The sequence below is a fragment of the Arachis stenosperma genome, chromosome 1 (assembly GCF_014773155.1).
Source record: "Arachis stenosperma cultivar V10309 chromosome 1, arast.V10309.gnm1.PFL2, whole genome shotgun sequence".
Lineage (NCBI taxonomy): Eukaryota > Viridiplantae > Streptophyta > Magnoliopsida > Fabales > Fabaceae > Arachis > Arachis stenosperma.
Genome location: NC_080377.1, coordinates 14,597,033 through 14,606,785, shown reverse-complemented (window position 1 = coordinate 14,606,785; position 9,753 = coordinate 14,597,033).

Genomic DNA, 9,753 nt, shown 5'->3' with positions numbered 1-9,753 from the left:
ATATGTGCTCCACTATCTTAATTTAAGAATGATTAACTATTCACTTTCTCACTTTATGATAGTATTTGTTTTCAGAGACTAAAACTACTGAAGAACTTATATTTAGTATTGTGTTTGGTGGTTATTAGAGATTAAAATTAAAATTTCAATTTTGGGACACAATTTTAGTCTCTTTAATATTTTCAGAAAGTAAAGATACAGGCACCGAAATTTTTGGGGATAAAAATTGAAACTTTGATAACATTTCTCTTTAAAAGTGTTCTCATTTAACTTTTTAAATTTTAAAATTATCTCTCAATTTTTATATTTATTTTAAACTAAATATAATACTAATATATAATTCAGTCTAATATATTTTACACTAAACATAATATAAAAGCTCAATCTAATCTCAATTTTTTAATCTTTATCTTTTAATTTCAATCTCTCAATTTTAATTTCTCTTCCAAACATAGCATATAATATCTTAATACAAGACATAAATACTTTTTATATTTACATCAGATATATGCTATGGTAAAAGGTAAAAATAATAAGAAAATTAAATTTTCTTAATGGATGATTGAATAACCATTGAAATATCTTATTTTATTTTTGTTAATTTTTAAATAAGATTAAGCCTTCTCTTTGTTCTATGTACGGTAAAATTTCTTCACCTTAGAATTGACCGTTACATCATATTGTTGGCTCGTTACCTATATGTAATTCTCCTCGTATCACTAATCTGGCATCACTATATTTTTGTATTTTATTTTATATTTTGATAATAAATGCAAACGAAATTTAGTTACATTACTTTATAAATATGAATCAAGTTTTATTATATTATTTATAAAAAATTGTTCATAGATTTGAACATATTTTTATTATATTACCTATAAAATTTGATTGCAACTGTAAATAGGAGATGGATGGACAAATTAAGCCGAAGCCCTAATATATAGGCGTACCGCGCACTCAAAGTCAAAGGATCAAAAAGAGGAGGACACATAAGGTGCATATTGGAGAGAAACCGAAAAAAAAAATTATCAAACTAACAAAATTTATTATTTTTAATTAATATTTAATTCATATTTTAAATTTTAAATTTTAAATTTTAATTATATAAAAATAAAATATTGACTAAAATATTAACTAATATTAATAAAATTTGTTAACCCCTAATTTATTTTCTATTTTCATAATCTATAATTTACCTTATTATAAATATGAGATTATTTCATATTTTTATATAAGAGGTTAATTAGTGATTAATTTATGATGTACATGTGAACACTTACACTCACAAAAAATTAACCAATCAATTATCAGTTAGCTGCTGCGCTATATGCATACACAAAAAATTATACATAAACACAAAAAATTAATCATCAATTACCTACTTATATAGTCATATATTAATACAATTTTTTATATATATTAATATGGTGGGTTGCGCAAGGATGACACGCACAAATCGAAAAATGGTCCAAATTTTTTGTTAGTGAGTAATAACTCAATTAAAAGATTGTGGATTCGAATCTTCTATCTTTAATAAAAAAAATGATGAATTACACATATAAAATTATTTTTAAAGTGTTTGTTCGGAGGATGCGAAAGGTAATATCAAAGTTTAGTAAGAGAAATATAAAGTATTTTTGTGCAGAACAAAAAAATATATGATAAAACTTTGATTGTACGTGAAATTGTACAATAGCTAAAATTGAGAAAACAGAACTCAACAATAAGTAAACTGGACTTTTAAAAAGATTATAATAGAGTCAAGTGAGACTGTACTTTATGAATATTATACTGCAAAAGATGAGATTTAGCTATAGGTGGCAGGACTGGATCAGAGAATGTATATGCTCAGCATTTATGTCGGTCCTAATAAATTGGTCTCCCTCTAAGTCCTTCAAAATAGAAAGGGATCTACGACAAGGTGATCCACTTTATCCCTTTTTATTTGTGCTAGTTGTAGATGTTTTACATAGGTTGATTGGGGAGGTAGTGGGGAATGGACGCATTTCTCCTCTATTAGTTAGAAGGGTTAACATTAAGTTGTCACATTTGCAGTTTGCAGATGATACTAAACTATTTTGTCCTACTGAAAACGAGACTATCAGATACTACAAACGATTGCTGTGCTGTTTTGAGATGATGTCAGGATTGAGTATTAATTTTGTTAAGTCCAACTTGATTCCAGTTAATTGTGAGCATAATTAGACAAAGCAGATGTGTCATCTGCTGGGGTATAAAGAGATGTTATTACCAGTCAGATATATTAGCATTTCTCTAAGAACAAATTTAAAACTAGTCAATACATGAAAGTTAGTGATTGACAAGGTGGAAGAAAAGTTAAGTCTGTGGAAAGTAAAGACTCTCAATAAAGCGGGTAAATTAGTTCTCATTAAATCTGTTCTTAATAGCATGTCTATTTACTATCTCAGCTTGTACAAAATGCCGAAGACAATAACAAAAAAGTTGATTTTCTTACGAGACGATTCTTGTGGAGTAAGGAGGATGGAAGAAACGGGATTCCTATAGTGAAATGGAAAGTTGTTCAGGCCCCAAAAAAGACAGGTGGGTTAGGAGTTGGTGATGCGATGATTCGAAATACAACTCTTTTGTTCAAGTGATGGTGGAGATTTTTGAAAGAGAATTGTCCACTATAAAAAAAATTGTATGCTCCTGTAATAACTTGAATACTTCCAAGATGATTTGTATACCTATAAGAGGTGGTTCTTGGAAGGATATCTGTCAGCTAAAAATTAGAGAGCTACAAGTGAGAGAGATGATCAGAAGTTGTCTATAAAACTACAGATGATAGGATGATCCAATTCTGGGAGAACAGCTGGTTACTGAGTAGTATGCTAAAAGATATGTTTTCAAGACTTTTTTCAGTTTCAAATCTTAGAAGATCTATTATAGGAAATTGTGGGTTTTGAGATGGATTAGAGTGGATCTAGAATTTTCAGTGGCAGGGAGAGTTATTTCAATGGGAGTTGAAAATGGTAAACCATCTTTATGAAATTCTATAATTAGTTAAACTAACAACTGAGAGAGAGAATAGAGTGATTTAAAATTTAATAAAAAAGTGTTTATTCAACTAATTCTTTTATGCAGGTGTTGCAGGCAGAAGTACTTCCGGAGGATATAATAAGCTATAGTTTCACTAGTACTATTTAGCGAGGATTCGTCGTACCAAGGGTTGAGTTGTTTACTTAGTTTACGTTGGTTGGCAAGGTGAATACAGAAGAAAGACTGTGTAGATTAGATGTTATTGACCAAAATGATAATATGTGTGTATTATGTAATAAATTTGTTGAAACTGTTTTTCACTTGTTCATTGGATGTGAGATCACTTGATAGGTGTGGTGTGCTTGATTGTTTGCTCTTGGAAGGATATTGGCTGCTCTAAGTACTTTCAAGCAACACTTTGAAAGTTGGACAGATATACCAGCAAAAAAGGTGGAGAGAAAGGGGTGATCGATTGACTTTGTTGCTGTTATCCGGACAATTTGATTAGAAATTAAGAAATGATAAAATTTTCAACAATCAAGGTTTAAATGTGGTAAAAATTGTTAACAGATTCTTTATAAGTTCTTATGAGTAATTTGATAGTGAATTCTTTAGTTGTTAATGACAATGATGGAGATAAATACAAATTTTTTTCGTTACTTTTAGAATTGTAAACTGTTCCTTTTTATTTTATTTCACTTTTGTTGTGTTAAACTTCTTTTATTTAAAAAAAATATTATATTTATAAAAAATTGATTATATTAATCTAAATATTTAATTATATTGCTATAAACAAGTTGATTAGTCTATTATTATAAGCTGCTGAATTATTTTGGTTGCTAGTTATTTGAGTTAAAAAATATATCAATATAAACAAATATATTGTAACTAATTTGTTAATTGGTTTTTATGTTCTAGAATATTGTATATATATATTTATTGAGTAATATTAGAGAATTAATTTATTTTAACTAATATTAATTAATTTTTTAAATTATTTTATTTATTTTAAATTTTAAACTATAAATAATAAACTTTTAATTTTAGATCTTAAACTCTAAATGATTTAAAAAACAAAAACTTTTAAAATTAAAAAATGAATTAATATTAATTAATCAAAAATTAATTTTCTATAATTTCTTGTATTTATTAATTTCACATGGTTAGGACGCAGGAGTTATTAGGACACTGGATGTGCTGAGATACCGTCGTAATAACTTCTAGATTCCTAGTACAATTTTGGATAGAATTGAAGGATAATAACACACTGTTGAAGACCAAGTCTCAGTGAGTAAATCTTATCTTAGGTACGATAGATACGCGGATTCGGTAGAATTTGTCTGTTACACTTTTATGCAAAAGCGATTTGGAGTTATTGGTGAAGGTTAAAAACCCTATCTTGGTCCCACATCGCTACAAATAATATTTTGGTTTAGATTTCTATATACTGAAAGAGTTTGATTTAGATCTCCATAATAGTACTAATTTAGCAGCTACTATTTGAAAGTTAAAAAGAAAAATATCAGAACTTATTTTTGGTAATAATGTTAATGAATTTTTTGTATTGGCATTCAATTATGTATTACAATATAGTGTTTGATTTAATTATTTACTGATGAAAATCTTACAAATAGGTGATTAATAACATTGTAATGTATTACATACACGCATATAAAATTTGTATTTCACAAATTAAGTTTAAAATAATAGGAGTAAATATATGAATAGTTATATTCTAATACATCTTTAGCTCTTAAACAAAAACTTTTTTGCTATACTTAGCTTGAATTTTTGTATACTTTTTTTCTTTTTTTTTATTATTTTTGTTTTATACTGAATTTTTTTTTTAGATTCAACAAAAATTTTAATTTTAATTTTTTAGTCATAAAAATTTTAATATTATGTCATGAATCATGATATAATTTTTTAAAAAAATTTAAGTTAATAAAAATAGATACATGAATATCTCTAATAAAGATAATGACAAAAAATATTATAGAATATTGATATCGATAATTTAAACGGTTTTATTTATACTTAGAGATTGAATACGAAGTAGTTGTTATGTAGACTCGATATATTATTCTATTAAAGTAATAGGATGTCCATTTAGTTAAAGTGAAGTAAAAATTATAAATCACTTAATTATTTTTCATAAGTTAAACATCATATGTGGATGTGGATGTAAATTCATAAAATTTTAAATTTCTGTGACACAACAAAAGAATATGGAGTATAAATGCATATGAATGTTAAGAGTAGTGACGGATTTAAAAAATTTTATTAGTGGGATAAAATAAACATAATATAATAATAACTTTTATAATTATACTATAATGTTATAAAGTTCTCTACTTTAAATTTTAAAAACCTCATTTTGTTAGAAGAAGTCGATGAATTATTTTGGGATCCAATCCCTAACGATGATGTTCTTTTGAAATATTTCTCTATTACTAAAAAGATAAATTTATAAAAGTTAATTGATTAATAAAAATAATTCACAATTTCTTACAAATTTAAAAATACAATATAAAATTAAAATACAAAACATAAACCAAAAAATAATAAAATACACAATAATATAATATTAAATTAAAAATGTATATATATAATAAAAAAATCTAAAAATATAGATGTTATTACAATACAACTGTAATAACACTAAGTCAGTAAACCACTACCAATTAATTGTAGTGATTCTCAAAAATGAGAATCTCATAACATTGTTCTTCATTTTATAACATCTTCCAATAAGAAGATTCACTATAAAAATTATTCAAATTAATTTTCAATAATAAAATGCAATATCCTTATTCAATTATACATTAATATACACAATAATATAAACATAAATCATCCAATGATCCAATTATTCAAATAGCATCAAATATTCAAATTCATAGAATTCACAGTTTCACATTAATATCCTAATTCACATAACTTATACAAACAGTATCAAATATTCAAATTCACAGTTTCACATCAATATCCAAATTCATATCCATTATTTAAACAGTATCAAATATTCTTATTTCTAAATTGATAAAATCAATTCTTACTAGAGAGTGGAGAGACAAGATCGCAAGAGAGTCAGAGACGCAAAGCGGTAGAGACAACGGAGTGGCGAGACACTCAAAACCAATGAGTCGATGAGACGATGACAAATAGACGGAATGGCGAGAAGCTAAGAGTGCGAGACCGCTAGAGATTATGACAGAACAACGAGCTAGCGAGTAGGACAGACGAGGAGATATGAGACAGCGAGTCAGCGACAAGCCAGTGTTGTTGACGACTCCGAGACAGTGACGCAGACAGATTAAGAGGTGGCCAGGTGGGTGACTAGGCGGCAAACTACGCAGTTACGTGAGGGAAAGGAGTGTGGCGAAAAAAATTGAGAAGAGAAAAGGAGAAGGGTTACAGCTTAGCCCTTTTAAGGAGTTCAATTTTGGAGGGTGGGGTCAAAATTGAAATGAGAGTGGGGCAACTAATTTTTTTTACTAAGTATTTTTCAGTAATTTTTCAATTTTTACTGGGAGAACTTGCCCCCACTCAGTTGTGAATGCATCCGTCCCTGATTAGGAGTCAATTTATAATTGTTTTTTTTGTTTGTTTGATTCATTTTCTTTCATCTATTTTATATTTTGTTGTTATTCTATTTTTTTATGATTAAGTTAATTTAAAGTTTTTCTCCGGTTATTTATTTATTTATTTTACCTTTAAATTTTTTCTCTATTTATTTATTTATTTATTTTACCTTGTTCAATATAAATTTGTCACTAATAATTTTGTCGCAAATTAATTTAACATTATTACTAAGTAATTTTCGGGTCAATTTCACTTTTTTTTTTAGAAGTGTCGCATTTATTTTTTGAATTAAGATCTTAATACAAATTCAATTCGATACCTTGTCGATATATACCAAAAATCGAGTGAAACAGTAACTTTTTATAATTCATCTTTATATTCAATATATATTATACATTTTTAATTACTATATATGAGTCACATATTTTATGTCAAAAAGTAGAGACATTCCAATTAAACTATTTAGCTACATCCAAGAAAATATTTCGAAACACTACTACTTGCAGTTGTAATGATTATCAGTTCATCATGTAAGATCGTCTGCAATACACATTTTAATTAATTAACAGCTAAGTTATCCCACCCAAGCCTAAATAATTTTGGATGTATTTCAATGTTTATCCAATCTAAAATCGTTAATTACTCCATACATCAGAAAAGGAGATCAGATGAACCACTTTGGTTAACTCCGAAGTAATAATTAGCTTAACTTTGAGACTTTATTCGTGAATATTTGAACCTCTTGGTTCAGAATTTCAGATAAAATATACCTAACATTAACTTCCTCAATTAAAGCTAGCTGCATGCCATTCTAGCCCTTTCAAATCAAAAGTAGGAAAAGTAGAAAACTGTAAAGTAAGATTCCCTATTAATAAAAGTTGATAAAAAAAAAGGCACATATTAGTAATCTTAGATTTAAAGAGTGGGCTCAGAAAATCAGAATAAAATTGGCAAATACACTAATTGATTTTTGGGGGAGTGGATCTTTTTTATTAGAGAAAAAATTGATTGGTATCTAGTGTTTAATCTCATTTTATTTTATTGTTCTCTTTTTTATTTATTTTTAATCCCATTTATATAATTAAACATAAGATATTACACTTTATTTTTTCAAGTATTAAAAAAAAATAGAGAGAATCCATTTTCGATTTTTGGTTTTAATTGGAACTCACTACCTTTTATCTTTAAAATGAGTTTTTGAGTAGGCAAGTGATTTAGTGCTCTAAAAATAAATGGAATTTTAAAATTTTGTGAATAAAAGAAAGTAAAAATTTGTATTTAAAGTTTTAAAAGCTCTTAAATACGAAGAAAATTTTTTTTTGTTTTTGTTTTATTTTATCCTAAATTCAGTAAGTTTTAGTATTGGTAGGGATGGCAGTCGGACAGGTAGGGGCGGGTTTTTGCCCTACCCGACCCCGCCCCGCCCTCTTTGTACTCCACTACTACCCACCCCATCCCTACCTGCAGGTAGTAGGCTACTCTACCCTAACCCGTCTTCACAGGTACCCGCCCCGCCCCTACCCGCCCCTATAAAAAGTAAATGACATTTTAAATTTTACACATTCATATATAAATCAAGATACAAACTTAAAATTCATAACTAAATTAAAATACAAACATAAGATTCATACAATGTCAAATAACTTAAAATTAAAAAAGAGTTCATACAATATCAAATAACTAAATTAAATTACAAACATAAAGAAATTACATCGTTAAAATATAAAAAAGTCTTCAATCCTTATTCTTGATCACTTTCCACATCTTCATCATCATTAAAGGTTTGAAGATCAAGATTCAAACCTAAAAATCAAAAGAGATAGCAATTAATATATTAATTACTATGATGTAAAAAATTAACATAAATGAATATTAGGTAATATATCACCTTTATTACCTAAAGCTACCCACAACAAACTTTGGCCACACATCAAAGCTTCAATTATGCTTTCTTTGGGCTTTTCACGATGAGGAGAGATTACACGATCGCTTGTACTAAAAGCAGATTCAGAAACAACAGTGGATACTGGAATGGCATTTATATCCTTGGCTATTTTTGCCAAAATTTTAAATTTCATTTGATTGTTCTTCCACCATTTCAAAACATTAAAGTTAGGATCATTTGGAGGATGAATTTTCTCCTCAAGATAATGATCAAACTCAACATTTACACATGAACCCCTTGTCATTTTTCTTCTTTTAAGATACACCATATAATCATCACCCCCAAATATACTTGCATTTTCACTTTTATCAACTTCCTTTGTACCAACATGTGACACTTCAGAACTCATTTTTTTATTATATTCATTAACCAACTCATTACACAACTGATGAATTCTGTCAACTTGCTTGGAACATTCTACTGAATTTGGATACATTTTTTTAACTTGAAACTCAACTCCAACCATCTTGTACCTAGGATCTAAAACAGCAGCAACACCCATAATGCCATGAAGGATACTCATGCAGGATAATCATTTCAGCGACACACTTTCTTGTCTTTGAAGGGTCAAACACAAAGCCATCTTCGTTTACATTTTTCACTTGTGCTTATTTTGCTAGAGATTCAACAATTGATGATTGCCTTGAGTTCGCCACTTTTATTCTCTTACAATATCGGTCCACATGGTTTCTCAATGAGTTGGTACCATTCTTCGGATTTGTATTAAGCACACTCTTGCAAAATTTGCATTTTTTCTTCCATTCACCTTCAATTTTTAAACGATCAAAATACTCCCAATAAGCACTCTTAACATTAGCCTTATTGTCACCTTCAACAGGAGTTGATCCTTCTGAATTTGAGGCATTATTATCCGTTGCTTGTGGAGTTTCCAAAGTTGGATTAATATTACTCTCAACTTCAATTTCATTATCGGTCGGAGCAACATTATTGCTTTGTGTATCTTCTCTAACATTGCTAGCCATAAAATTACCTTAACAAACCTACATTAAAAACACAAAGCATATAAACTAGAGATATATAAGTGTGGAGAATGAATCACAACAATAAAGTAACAAATTCTTGTCCACAATTCAATAAACCACAATTTCAATCACAACAAGAGGAAACAATTAAAAAAACACAAAAAAAAATTTAAGAATTGGCAAATTGTCATAGCTGTGGATTAAGTTATCATAACTCATGACATGATAGGTTAATATGAA